Source organism: Parasteatoda tepidariorum, chromosome 3 (assembly GCF_982258835.1).
Source record: "Parasteatoda tepidariorum strain Cologne lab strain chromosome 3, Ptep-v5.0, whole genome shotgun sequence".
NCBI lineage: Eukaryota > Metazoa > Arthropoda > Arachnida > Araneae > Theridiidae > Parasteatoda > Parasteatoda tepidariorum.
In genome coordinates, this window is record NC_141757.1 from 107,095,874 (window position 1) to 107,111,770 (window position 15,897).

Consider the following 15,897-nt stretch of genomic DNA (forward strand, 5'->3'; position numbering starts at 1 on the left):
TAAAAAAAAGCACGGGACTTATTAAGCAAATAAATTTTCGAAAAATGCAATTTTTAAAAAAAATCTAAAACGTACTAAAATGCGTAATTATTATTTGTATTTTTATCAAGATCATGTTTTAAAGATAGCATAACCAGGACCACGTCTAAGACTTTAGCTGCTTTGAGCAAAACGTCACCTGTTAGGATAATAATTGAAAAACTTCGTTTTTTAAAAAGATTTAAGTAAAAAATAATGACACAAATTACAATTATGAATATTAAATAATACAAAATAATGAATAACATGAAAAAACATAATTACAGAGTTCCACGAAGATCAATTCTTACGTATTATTCCAAGTTTAAAATTCAAAACTTTACTAAATGAACAAACTGATTTGAAGCTGTAATAAATTTTAGTGACCTGATTGTCCCCCCAATTTGCAGCCTCTTAAGCACGTCCTTAATTATAGCAATTATGATCAGGGCCGTGCAAGAGAACTGCATTGAACATTGTTGTAATTGCAAACATAATTAAATTATATTATCATCAAAATATTATAATACATAAGTTCTATAAAGATGAAATCTTACATATTATTCCAATTTTAAAAATCAAACTTAAATTAACTCATGGATAAACTGATTTAATCTGGCAAGTAAAATTTAATGTAAAATAAGGGGATTTTAAATAACTCAATTTTTTTGTATCGCTCTGAACTTTGCATAAAATAACAAAACTTTTGTCAAGCATGCTCTAGGTGATAATTCACTTCAACACTTCATAAGCCCGAATCAAATTATAACAATTATGTGAGCAATTTTGCATTATTTGATCAAAGCTATAATTTTTTCAATAATGTTTCATTTTTTATTTTTTCTTCTAGCCTCATTTTTTACGAATTAGCCTAAAAATTTTGCTTAAGTATCAAATGATTGCTATAAAATTCCTCATCTCCATAATATTGGTTTATCAGAAATGCCGTAAATAACGCAACTTTTTAAAAAGATTGGAATTTGTTTCATATAATAACACTTTTGGCAAGTAAAATACTTTTGTTGTGAATAAAGAAATGATCTATATTATCTACATATTTGAATATTTGTTTGTTTCAATAACTTTCTACTTTTTGGTTGGATAATTTGAGCAATTTTAAAGCTCTTAATAATACATAAAAAATATTTTTATATCACATTATGCAACATAAGATACCAAAGTCAAATATTCAGAAGTGTTGCTTTTATTTAAATTTGTGCTACCATAACACTGTGTTACCATTTCAAATTGTATTTCATGTAATAATTTAGAAGGCAAGTCAATAAAGAAGTCATATTTATTCAGATTAAATATATCGAATTCGTTTTCAAAACAATTATGAAATCGTAACATGTAAGCAGATGACTACTTAGCACGCTTTATAATGCGTCACGTAAGCTCACATAAATCAATAATTCAACAAAAATGTTTGCACAAAGTGTGAAAATATTATATTAAAGTATTGGATAAACAACATGCTTGGAAACAAACTTTTAAATGCGTTTTTCAAATTATAAAGAAGTGGATTGATTTTATCATTAAATGAGAAATTTGGCTAAAATTTTACCGATAACTTAACGATCATAACGAACACAATTATAGTTTTATCAATGCTGCAGGTGGTGTTAAATATACTTTAACAGTTACATATTTGAGAAAATTTTCAAAAATGAACATAATCAACTCTAATTATCATATAATCATCTTATTATTTTTTCATAGAAAAACTTCTTCCTTTATATTAAGGCAAAACTTTTAAGTTCATTTTTATTTACCCTATGATGTGGACCACTATTTTTTTTTAATTGATCGATTGATCGTTTTAGTTTTGATGGATTTTTTAAGAAGTTTATTTCCATTGGTAAAACTGACTAAATTGCTGAGAGCTATGTAAAATATAAAAATAAGTACTAAGATTGCTCACTACATATCGATTGTCTATTGCTTACGTAAAAAAAACATATATACAGTCACGGGTTATAAATATGCAAAGACAAAAAAAAAGTTTTTATTTAATATTTGATGTGTTTGAGAAAGATATTCGGAAAAGCGTCCATTAAAGTTAAGCACAATATACGTTTTTCTTTTAAATAAACCTGCTTAATCTTAGAGGGAAAAAAATATGGAGTTGTTATACCAAATTTTAAAAATAAGAATACATATATTCGACAAATATTGCAAAATGACCCAGAACATGATTCGATATTTTAAAAGTTGAATTCAGTTAAAATATTCAGAATTTTCTTTCATATAATCCATAAATTTCTTTTTCATTCCCTTGAAGTCTGTTTAAAAATTGTGTCAATCTCACTGCGCGAATGCAGCTGTTCCTATATAGCTAACAGCTGCGTCATTGGAATCTATCACAGTACTTCTATTTTAAATCTGAAGAAAGAAGTCTAAAACGACAACTGGAATAACAATAAAATATGATTATAGTGAAATGAAGAGGGAAACCCGAGCATGACTTGTAAAAATACAATTTACAGATGTGCTTTTACCTTTTTATTTATTTTATAAATCAAATCATGCACTGAATCTGCAAATAAGTTCATCTGGCGGGTAGAAAAGTGAAACGAAATCGATGATGTATCAATCAGCATCTGTTCTCTTGTATCAGTTTGAAAAGTAAACTGATTCGGAACTTATCTCAAAAGGAGTCCGAAGACTGTTACCGATTCTATATTGAAATGAAGTCCAAAGTAACCTCCTCTTTCTCGTGTTGGTAACTTATACGAGTCTATCTGGTACAGTGAAACTGATGTTTGGATATATTCGCTCAGGATAAATCAATCTCGTCAATCAAATTCAAGATTCGAATGAGGCTACCATCTAGAGGATAAGTTTACGTGATTAAGAAGTTAGTTTTTCATTCATTTATTTATTTAGTTTTACCAGTTTTAGTGATTCTACGTGAACTTATATTTAACTTATTGTTTGTTGCAAAATATACTCGTTCATTTAAGATACGTTTGGATTTAAAGTATTTGGCTCTTCCAGGAAAAAAAAGTACACAATATCAGATGAACTGATGCTAATCCATGTCTAATAAGCACCAAACGAATTGCGTATGCAAATTACAAATCACCATACACGATAATTTCGTTGATAACTAACACGGTAATTTCATTTACGAAATTATAGTAGTTGCTATGAAAATAGTGTCTCCTTTTAATATAATTTTTTTATTTTCAACTTGGTTCGACAATTATTTGGAAAAACCATTAGCGTGCGGACATCAAATTTGCTCACATATGTCAATATTTTACGTGATATATATAGTTACTTAAAAATGATAGGGTAGAAATGAACAACAAAGTTTAGAATCTAAAAATGCTTAAAAACTTTTGATCTAATTACTGAATTTTCACATAGCAGGACTGAATCTTTATGTGTGGTTAAAGGGCCTTACCTTATAAATGCTAATTAATTTTTACAGGCAGTATTTTCTCTGTATATCCAAAAATGGCAAGAGCCGCGGGTGTCAAAGCTGTTTTGGGTGCTCAATTTAACATTACACTATATTTTGCTGTGCGCAAACTTTAAAATTTAGAAACTCTAAAATACAAATAGTATGTGTAGAAAATATGAGGGAGTACAATGGAATAAAAAAATTATTTACCATTGCAATAAAAAGTTCGAGAACTGTTAAACTTCTAGAGGAAAAACTCTTCACACTACAGGCCATAGGGAAGCATAAGTGCTAAAAAAACATATTTACTTATGAACTTAATGCAAATATATTTTTTACCCTTAAATTCAAATTTATTCGAAAGTTGTTGCAATTTTAAGTGTTTTGTTTTGAGAATTTTTTCGTACTTTTGATTTCTTAAGGTTTTTTTTTTCTTTTTGCTTTTGCTGTTTAAAATCTATAAGACTTATAAGACTTAGAAACTTGAAACTACGAAAATGTGTAAAAAAAGTTATAATTTATAGTTTGAGAGTTATTAACTGTTGATCTTCTAGTAAATAAAATAAAACATGCTAATCAACAATCAAAAATTCGATCTTTAGTTCGAAAATTATTAACTGTTAAACTGATAGTAAATAAAAAAGATTAGTTGGTGTATCAGCCACCCACTAAAATGCAGCTCAGCTACGGAGTTAAACATTAACGTGCTGAAAGAGCCATTTTCATTTGTGAACATTAACTCAAATTCTGCTTCAAATTCAAATTAGTTGGAAAATTATTGCAAATTTATGTTTTCATGATTTTTTGTAGGTTTTTTAATTTAAATATTGATCATTTATCCATAGTTGAGGGAAAAAAAATTTCCCTCACGAGATACTTATTTCTTTATTTTATAAATTTACGCTCGAGTGGATATCAAGTCAATCAAAAGTAACAAAAAGAGAAAGTAAGAGATGTCACGTGATTCCTGAAATAAAATTTAATAGAGTGAATTTTCCAAAAAAAGAACTAAATCGAGAGCTATAAGAATCGTTCCCTTTTCAAGTTCAGATGATAATTTTTCAAATACAAATAATCGTTCATTTAGTTATGTTTAACATGTTAGCAAAATGATCTTGCATTAATCTACAATAATTGTATATTTCGAAAGAAAAATATTTTGCTATTTTTAGGAAAATATCGAAGTCTGAAATCTCTGGAAAAAATGTTGAATGAGAAGAAATTAGGAGATTGGTGGGCATAGCTTCTTTATAAATTAAGATATCTGAACACAAATTCGTACTTTATTTGTTAAAAGATACTTCTTTCCTAAGAATTGCTCCTACCACTATTTGTAATATGAGAGTGGAGTTTCTCATATTTTAGTTTTATCTTTGGAATTAATTAAAGTAATAAAAATAAGCAAAATTATAAATTCGTGCTTATTTAAAGATGCTTATTCACTTCATTCACTTATTCATGTAAAGAAATTATTTTTTTATTATTATTTAATTTTTTTTATAAGTATAATTAATTTAAAAGTAAATTATTATTTTTTTTTGATTATTTAACTAATGCTAGAAGACATTTTGTTAGATACACAAATTTTTACATTAATTTAATAAGTAATTTAAAATGACATTCAAAATTATAAATGTAACAATTGTTGACAATAGTTCTTCAGATTTCCTTGGGATAATTAAATCAATTATTTTTTCTTCTACACGTGAATAATAATTCACGATAGCTTGTATGATAATTCGCAAAATATTTCCCCAATTGAAAAAGCATTCAAACTTTGGTGACAATTTTGGCAAACTTTCACCATAACATAAGAAAATATGTTTTTACTTTAGATGCGTTCAAGATCATTTATTCCAGACATTTTAATTCTACGGGTTACGATACTCCTACTGCAGTTGAGGTAGACCATAAGTTACAAAAAAAATAATAAACTTTCAAAAATTATTTTGAAATTTTCACTAATTCTTAATCAAAACTGGCGTGCTTTACACAGTTATGTTTCACAACTTCTCTTTAGCATTGCATTCAGACAGTCTTTTATTTCCAAATAACTGTATTTAAACATTTTATTCGAAAGCTTTCGACACAAAACTATATCTATTCAAGTTGTCATGTTCAAAATTTATTTTGTTTCAAAAATAAACAATCGTAAAAATATTATACTTCTGTCTGTAACAAAATTATAATATTTAAAATAACTTCTTCTTGAAACTATTTAATAAAACGTCACATTCAGGAAAGTCCCCTTGTCAAAATGCCTGACAGCTAGCATTAAGTTACCCCCATGCTTCGAAACGAATCGAACTTTTAGTTGTTTTTCATCCCATCAAAACGTCTGACGTTTCGTAATTATAGGATATTCGTTTTACGAACTGAAACAGATATGTACATTTTTTCACCGTCTGGGCAACATTTGAAAGATAGAAAAAACTGAAAAAAATTCAGACGTTTCTGAAATTATATATATATATATATATATATATATATATATATATATATATATATATATATATATATATATATATATATATATATATATATATATATATATATAGGCCTATCAAACCCAAATATACCATTTTTCTTTTTAGAACAAATTAGACAACACCTGCTAACCACTAGTTTATTTTAAATTCCTTTTTATGTCAGGTTAGCGGCGATAGGTTATTTGAGCGAAAGAACCAGACAGTAGAAAATAAAAACAAACTAAAAATTTTCGTTCAGTCATGACAACAATCCGCACGCATTCGAAAGAAGTAACAATGTTTCCTCCAAACGATTAGAACCGCCTCGTCGCTACCCATTAAATTAACATGCGGCTCGTCGTATAAAACACACTGTTATGGAGGATCGCTCTTTTAATGTTCGATTTTGATATTTGCGTGATCGATATGTTTTTCCTGAAATAGTTCTTCGGTTTTTGTTCCGGTGTTCTTTTTAGATCGATGTTGGATGTTTAATGAAATTTGCACCCAATGTTTTTGGATGTAATGAAAGTAGATAAAATTCTTTCTTACAATCGCTAACTGAAGTTGCTGAAAAGCATCGGATTATTGGATTACTTCGACTAGCAGGTACCCTCATTGATTCTAGAATATTTTATCTCCACTTTGTTCTAAATAATAAACTAGTTTAAAAAATTATTGTTTTATAGCTTAAGGTACGTATCTGTATACTAGCTTTTATTGGAGCGTTAAAATATTTGATTAAAATTGTGTTATTTGTTTTTTAGAAAACTGGAGTCTTCTAATATTCTTGCTATAAAGGCACAATTTACAGACAGGATTTATAAAAGCCTATAAAACTGGTTTCTTATAACAATTTTGCTATGAAGGTGCTATTTCCAATAATAGTCGTTAGAAACTAATTATTTTAACTAAACTATTTGTAAAGGATATTTATTTATAGTTTCTACTTATATTTTTGCTATAAATACAAAATTTTTAATTTATGCACAGAAAAAAATTATGGTAAAATTACCGTACTGAATAAAAATAAAAAATAAAAAATTTTTAATAATACCAAAATAAACAGTATTTTGACCATTCAGTTGGTAATTTTTGCATTCATATGGTAACGGTATAGGGAAAATTCTGGTTTTTGAGATAATAGCTATTACCCCACATTTATTAAAAAATACAAAATTGAAAAACAACTTAATAACAACAAAAAAATTATACCGTTTAATGGTTTTATGCCATGCTCTAAGGTTTCATGAGAAAATTATCAAATTTAGCAAAGTTAGCATACGTTTTAATTATTTTTTTTAAAACAATATTTTATTGCTCACTTTACCAAACTCATTAGCAGAGCACTTCGATAAAAATTATCGATCTTTTTGTTGTTCCCATATAGAAATTTTGCAGTCCTCCTACAGTTTTGAACATACTTTTTTTCTCTGTGTAGTTATTAAACCTTAGATACAGTTTTGAAAATGCTCTTTGAAAATAGCAAGTTCTTAAAATCTATATATTTTCCAATAACGATTTTACTATATAGAAACTATTTGCGAATAATCGTTGTAAAAACCTATTTTGCAATCCTCTTGTAGTTCTGACCATAATTTTTTTATCTGTGTTATATACAGTTTTGAATTAAACCTTATATACAGTTTTGAAAATACTCTTTGAAAATAGCAAGTTCTTAAAATCTATATATTTTCCAATAACGGTTTTACTATATAGAAACTATTTGCGAATAATCGTTGTAAAAACCTATTTTGCAATCCTCTTGTAGTTCTGACCATAATTTTTTTATCTGTGTAGTTATTAAACCTTATATACAGTTTTGAAAATACTCTTTGAAAATAGCAAGTTCTTAAAATCTATATATTTTCCAATAACGGTTTTACTATATAGAAACTATTTGCGAATAATCGTTGTAAAAACCTATTTTGCAATCCTCTTGTAGTTCTGACCATAATTTTTTTATCTGTGTAGTTATTAAACCTTATATACAGTTTTGAAAATACTCTTTGAAAATAGCAAGTTCTTAAAATCTATATATTTTCCAATAACGGTTTTACTATATAGAAACTATTTGCGAATAATCGTTGTAAAAACCTATTTTGCAATCCTCTTGTAGTTCTGACCATAATTTTTTTATCTGTGTAGTTATTAAACCTTATATACAGTTTTGAAAATACTCTTTGAAAATAGCAAGTTCTTAAAATCTATATATTTTCCAATAACGGTTTTACTATATAGAAACTATTTGCGAATAATCGTTGTAAAAACCTATTTTGCAATCCTCTTGTAGTTCTGACCATAATTTTTTTATCTGTGTAGTTATTAAACCTTATATACAGTTTTGAAAATACTCTTTGAAAATAGCAAGTTCTTAAAATCTATATATTTTCCAATAACGGTTTTACTATATAGAAACTATTTGCGAATAATCGTTGTAAAAACCTATTTTGCAATCCTCTTGTAGTTCTGACCATAATTTTTTTATCTGTGTAGTTATTAAACCTTATATACAGTTTTGAAAATACTCTTTGAAAATAGCAAGTTCTTAAAATCTATATATTTTCCAATAACGGTTTTACTATATAGAAACTATTTGCGAATAATCGTTGTAAAAACCTATTTTGCAATCCTCTTGTAGTTCTGACCATAATTTTTTTCTCTGTGTAGTTATTGAACCTTATATACAGTTTTGAAAATACTCTTTGAAAATAACAAGTTCTTAAAATCTATATATTTTCCAATAACGGTTTTATTATATAGAAACTATCTGCGAATAATCGTTGTAAAAACCTATTTAAATGTTACTTCAACAATTTTGATGCGAAAGCACTATCGAAAAGCAATTTACATAAACGAGTGAATAATATTACGTTATTTCCATCATTACTAATTTAATGTTTGTAACTAAATTCACAATAATTAGTTTTAGGGTATACTCTCTAAAACCTTAAAAAACACGAAAGACTTGAAAATAATATTACGTTATTCCCTCCCTATTCAACCAATTTAATGTTCGTACTAAAACAAAAAAATTTATTTTTAACCGGATTCTCACTCATTTAATTCAAAGCCATAGATAGGCATGGCGGACAAAATATTTTGTGGGCTCTTAAGATTTTTTTTTTGTGGTACGCTGTAAGAAATTCCTTCTAAAAAGTACCGGCGATCAGAGAGGCGAAACTTCTTACCATCATTTTCGATGAAATGCGCATATGCCAGTTTGAGAATATCAAATTTACATGAAGAAAAGTAAGAGAATTTTGCAAAATATCGTGAGTTAAAAACGCTAACGCAGTGAAATATCATCTTAACTTCTGAAAAATCAAAACAAAAGTTTAAAATGGACAAACGTACTCTAGAAATTCAATTTCTCCCAAACCAATTTGCATAGTTAAGATAAACATATTTATAATTTTAAAGTAACGAAAAAACATTTAGTTTCTAATAGACCTAATACAATTAGACAGTCACAATTTAACACTAAAACCTATAAAATTTATTTTTTTATTAAATCAATTAATTGTTGCAAAATCGCACAATTCATTTTAACATTTTGTAATAACGAAACCTCCATCTTAGTTTTAATGGGCAATCTTCTTGATCTATTAGTAAAACGTACATGTTGTTGATTCGGAGATTTGCTTAAACAAAAATCAATGCTTTACAGCTCTGAACTACTTAATAGCTCTACAATACCACGTCAACGAAATGTAACGTAAGCTCTAAGAAAAAAACGAGCATGTGCAGTTTATCTTACCAGCGGAAGGTAAGATACACAGAATTTAACGGAATTTAGCGAAATATCCATATTATGAAAGAAAAATTATGGTATTAAACTTCCCGGTAAAAATGGATTTTAGAGCAAATTTTATTTTTCGGATGCTGCACTCAATATGCCAGTACTTTTTAAGTGATCACTTAGTGACAATTGGGTTTTTCCAAATTATGAAGAAAAAATTTTTACGATTTATTTTTCTTTTCGAAATCTATTTCAAAGAAAGAGCAACTCAACAAATTCTATATTTCTCTTATTTTCTAACTTAATACTCTTTTTAAGGAAAATAGACGTTCATTATAAAAATAGACATAGAAAAATAGAAAATAGAATTTTTTTTTACTCTATAACAATATTTTTTATTATAACTAGATGTTTTCGATAGCTCTAATGTATGAAAAGTTCATACTCATGTCATACAATGAAAGTAAAATTTTATTCAAATGTTTAGTCAGTTTAATTTATGTCTTTCTGTTTACTGCTACAATATTTTCAAATCTTGTATGTACCTTATAGCTGCTTTTATTAAAATAGTCAAACGTTAATTTTTTCACCATGATTGCTTTAAAGGAATAAAATTTGAACAAAATAATTATTTTATTTATAAATTGCAGTATAATTTATTTATGATTAAGTAATTGTCATTGACGACTACTACCTAATATTTTATTTATGATTCAGTTTTCATACATCAAACTACTTCACTTGATTGTTCAATCATATTTACTTAAATGGGCGATTCCACGAAAAGTGGTCCTGAGTGACTAAATTTTCAAAATTATCGTAAAATCAAAAATGACACAATTTCGGAATCTAGAAGATGTACATTTTTTAATAGTTAAGATAGTGTTTTGAATTACAAAAAATATTTATGTGAATTCTAACAAAAGGTGGAACACTATTAATTTTAACAGGAGTTGTCTTCTTTGTTATGTTATATTCCAATGGAGTTCTTAAAATATTAAAGAGCAATAAAATAGTTTTTAGTAATAAATATAACTATTTTACTCTTTTATCATTGTTTAATGTATTTTTTCAATTTGGCCTAAATTTTTTTGCTTGTTTGAAAGTCGATTAATCAAGATAGTCTAATTTCCCAGTAACACACGTAACATAATTTTGCATTTTTTTCTGTAAAAACTTTAGTAAAAAAGAAAATTTAAAAAATTTTTGTTTTATAAATTAAGAAGGCAAGATATGCAACGGAAAAAATTCTCGAATTAAAACTGCCAATAGTTAAAATTTATAATTAATTTTATTCAAGGTAACACACGTAACGAAAAGTTACGCGCGTTACTGTTATGTGTGTTAGAGGTACTTATACACTTTAATTATTTATTTATTTTCAATAAAAGATTTAAATCATGTTCGGACATTTTTTATAACCGCCGCGCAACTTCAATGTCACAAATACGGAATTGTAAGATTGTGGTTTTTTGTAAAACCAGGTCGGTATAAGCATTAATAAAAAAACAGCATAATAAGACGATAATTTTGAAACTTTTGGAAATTGTTTTCCCAAACTTCTATTTGTTATACGTTTATGTTTAAGTAGAATATTTCGACTGCATTTGCTAGATTATTATAAAATGGATAAGCTTAAAATAGTGTCCTTATCTGGATTTAAAAGAATAAGAAGATGAAGAAAAAAAGAAAAGAGCATAAGATTCTGCACTTCAAAGGAAAGAAAATAAGAAAATAATGAAAGTTAGACTTAAACTTTCAAAACAGATTGATAATGATGTTAAAGGTTCACCACTAAGTATTTCAGATGAACTTAATTATTAATAAATGGATTTTCTTCAAAAGTTAGATTGTTTATACTATGCTTGTATTGAAGCAAGAGCTGGTTCTCTGGATTATTACGGGGAAAAACGGGCAATAAAACGAAAGAACTATCTAACAATGTTTCTAAGAGAGGCTTATACTGATTTTTGTCAGTTGCATCCTAAACATTGTTTAATATTCCATATTTAGTGCTTTATGACTAAAAAATTTATTGCTACTGTAAAACTTAGAATCAAAACAAATATCATGAAATTTTTATTCTTTAACTGGAAGGCTAAAATTAAGTTTATGACAATATATGGTGATGGTAGAAGTATTTATGTATATAAAGTAAAAGAAATTTTGGATCTAATTGTTGGAACGGTGCTTCTGATACTTACAAAAATTTCTCATTGCTTGTTATAGGTTTCTAACCATCATTTATTGTAGTTTGGTAACGATGAGAAAAAGATGACAATAGCTCACAATAAAAAATATATAATGGCAAATGTGCAAGAAGAATGTTTTGAAATGACTCTTGAAAATTGGACTAACTTTCAATAATACGTAAGAGTTAAAGGAATCCGAGGTGATATTTTCCAAACAAACATATCTAGCATTAAAACCAGGGAAATTCAAGTTGACTTTGCAATGGCATATTCTTTTGAATATCAAAACGAATTTCAATCAGCATTATGCTATCCAGCCACAGTTCCGTTATTCACAGCAGCTGTTGTCTTAGACGATACTCTCCTAAAGAGTTTAAAATAGAGTCCTTTACAATATTTTCCTAAGGCAAAGACAAAGGTGAAACAATGTCTACACTTTTATTTTAAGACTGTTTAAAAGCGATTCTACTTCAGAAGATGAGCTAACAGAAACCTTCTATAGTAATAAGTCAAGTTAAGAATTTAAAAATAAATATATGGTTGAATTATTTCATATTTTGTCAATCAAAATATAAAAAAAGAAATTAATTTGGAAATATTTTACTATATCACATGCAGAAGTTCCTTCTATGGGATAGGTGTGTAGTACAAAATCTTGAAAGCGAAGCAAAAAGCAAAGTTATTTATATCATTGTGTTGTTATACAAAAAAAATTTATTTGCTATCCAGTGTTGTTTGCAAAGCTAACCAATCAACTCATGCCTAATACAACAGTATTATATATTAGCCAAAAGGAAATAAAGATACTAATTGAAAAGATCAATACATGGCAACGGTAATACAAAGCATAAAATCTATGCATAAATATCGTTAGATACTTGAATAAGATGCATAGATGCACATTGTGGCACACAAATAGTCAGTAAGTCAATTTCTGTTCCCTCCTGATCAGAAGTGCGCCTATAACTGAAATTAAAACGACATATGCTCTATCTCGGGAACATTATTGACGCAAATGCACATGCTTGTAAACTTAAAATGCAATATTTGCATAAAATAATTGGAAAATATGCATATTTTTGTTTCGTAACAGAAATGATTTAGAAGGAATAGATGTGCCTAAGATTTGCTATGTTTTACTCTCTAAACCAATATAAAGAAGGGCTACAACCATCTTTCCAGACCATTAACTATTTTATTTGCTAAAATAAATTGTTTTTCTTCTGCTAAATTAAAATAAATAAATGTTTTAGTGCAACATTTATGACTTCTCAGTTGAAATATTCACAGAGGGTAACACACGTAACGTTCAGTTAACACACGTAACGCACCAATTTCACCAAAATAAAGAAGTTTTTACTGTTGCTAGAAATTTTTAAAAATCACTAAACACAGCTTCGATATTGTATCTCTCTATAAAAGAAAATATCTTAATTTTTTGCCTTTATACTTCACAGAATTAAATGAATATATTCAAAGTTTCAAATATCTAGCATTATAAAGGGTAACACACGTAACGAAATTTCAGAAATTTTTTTTTTCAACATCAAATTAATTTGCGCCTTCAATCTTCGTTTTGAGAACTTACAACACATATAGATTTAACAACAAATTAAGAAAAACATAAAAAATATCTAACAAGTTTATTATAATAAGTGTTAAAGTTGAAATATGTCGTGTAAAAGTAACACACGTAACGAAAGAATCACCCAAATGCATAATAGTTTCATTTCACTTTTTCCATACAAAAGGAAAAACAAATTGTTGGGGCGGGGGTGTTATTATTTAAAAAAATATTTACAAACATATTTTTTAATTCTCATAAAAGTCCAAATGCCTTAGCACTTGAAGTATATCATGACTTTTGTCGAATAATAATAACATGCAATTTAAATAAATAGAATTTTTAAGATGTTGAATTAGACTTAAAACTAAAAACCCATATTTATTTAATGGTTAAATAGTATGTCAACCCTCAGAAAACAAGTTTTTTTTAAGCAATTCAAGTCATATGTCTTCTCGTATCCTCACTGTATGGAACCATATTGATCTTATTTTATGATACTGTTCACTGTTTGGAGATATAGAAGAAAGTTATTTTAATTGAGCCACTTTTCACAGTTAAATTTTTATCAGCCACATTTCGCTGACAATTGCATTTTAAATATTTTATTAACAAAAAAATATAGTTATTAAGTTACTTATGTTATTTGTTTTTAGTGAAAATATTTGTGCAGTTAGTTACTCAAAGTTAATTATTTTCTCAAGATAGGATTTCAGAAACCTGTTGTTAAATTCGACACCAAATACTCTCTAAACCTTACCAACCTCAAAAACATTGAGTATTCGTGTTTAAGTGAATTCGAGTAACCCAAAACAATTATTTAATATCGCATAATAAGAAATTTAATAGTGAAATTCGGAGCTACTACAATTATATAATATTGATGGAACAAGATGTCATGTGCCACAAAGTTCAATCGAGACTGGAGCTTTTTCTATATAATTAGAAATCAGAGTGATACGATTTAAGCAATTACAAATTTTACAAATATTGCAATTTCTTTCCAAGAGTCATTAACATTTTTCCTTTATAAAAATTTTTTTTCTTCATTATAATGCATATTGTGTTAGTATTCTAAAAAGTAATTCCAAAAAGTGTATGAACAAAATAGGACTATTAAAGGTAAATTTCAGTGCTCGTCCCTTTTGAAGTGAGAAGTGTTGCATAGTTAGACTAAAAATTAAGTCAAAAATATAATTTTTTTTTAATTTTTAGAACTATTTATAAATTTCTTTAATATCTCTGACGGAGGACCCCTGATGGTTTTAGTATTGTGACACTTTTGGGGAATGTACCGTTTACACCACCCTTACGACAGCAATCAATGAACATTTAAAACCAAAAGAATAACGAAATGCTACTTTTTATTCTATAATTATTTAAAAAGCAATCTTTTTTCGGCATTTGAAAAAAATTTTTTCCAATAGTACACGAAATATATTCGTTGAGCTCGTCGAAATATTTGTAAACAAGGTCATTTGTTTAAAATAATACTATTAAATCCCTTGACAATTATGTTTATTTTTGGTTTTAACATTGGAACTCTTTTTTGAAACCTGGTTGTGTCTGTCGGGATTTTTTTTTCACTTTGGATTTTTAAGAAAAATTTCTTTTTTTTAAAACAAATTCTTAGTTTAAAAACATAACTTAATAAATTAAATCTTCTTTAAATGATTATTATTGTAATTTTGCAGATTGCACTAAGGTTTCATCAAATAATTTCAAAGCAAGAATACCTCGTGATGGAGATGCAATATATATGACTGAGCCGGCCTTTTCGTCTAAGGATTACAGTCATTACATGAAACTAGTTGAAGCATTCGCAATGTCATTTAGAGATCAATGAAAGACAGTGTAATCTATACGCTTTCCAACTATTTGAAAATTTTGATAAGAAAGTTTTAGTTTTCACACCCTTGGTTTTACTCTGTTATTTCTGATTGATTGATGATTTATTTAGACTTCTGGTAACACGTTTACGATATTCGAGGTTTTATTATCTTTTAAATGGCATTGTTGAACGAAATGACAGCCAAAATCTTTCAAGTATTTTACTCATGCTTTTTATTTTATTTTTTTGGATTAAACAAAACAAAAATACTTTCGTTTCCAACTTTAAGAACGTTTAATATCTTCGCGGAATTTTAAAACGATTTTCTTTTCTTTTTTCTTTCTAAGCTCAATTGCTTTAATCAGTCTTAATTACATTGAGCAACAAATTTCTGTAACCTCCTTCAAGGAACTTTAAGCCGAAATCCGAAACATGGCATCTATATATAAAAGGAAACTTATACCTGGAGTAATTTATACCTGTATTCTACTGTTATTTATCTACTGTTATTTATCTGCTTATTGTGTATACCGTCGGAGTAATTTTTTACGTTGCGTAAGGCAAAAATTTGTCGACTCTAAAAATTCATATTTATTTGTAATTTAATGGTATAAAAATTTTACATTTTACAAGATCAATCTCAAATTAAGATGCTCAGTGATATAGCAGT

General features: G+C 27.3%; 1 protein-coding gene across 7 annotated transcripts in view; it reads left to right on the top strand.

Moving 5' to 3' along the window:
• LOC107453971 (TGF-beta receptor type-1) overlaps positions 1 to 15,897 on the top strand; it is a 755,412-nt gene that overhangs the window by 215,951 nt on the left and 523,564 nt on the right. Inside the window, exon 1 of one of the 7 annotated variants that reach the window (XM_016070993.5) lies at positions 2,409 to 2,878. The exons of 4 other annotated variants lie outside the window; for them this stretch is intronic. The gene's annotated coding sequence lies outside the window, so the exon portion shown is untranslated. Of the gene's footprint in view, positions 1 to 2,408; positions 2,879 to 6,178; positions 6,508 to 15,897 lie in introns of those variants that run through there. 2 more of the 7 variants (XM_016070991.5, XM_087159880.1) reach the window with 2 other exon arrangements.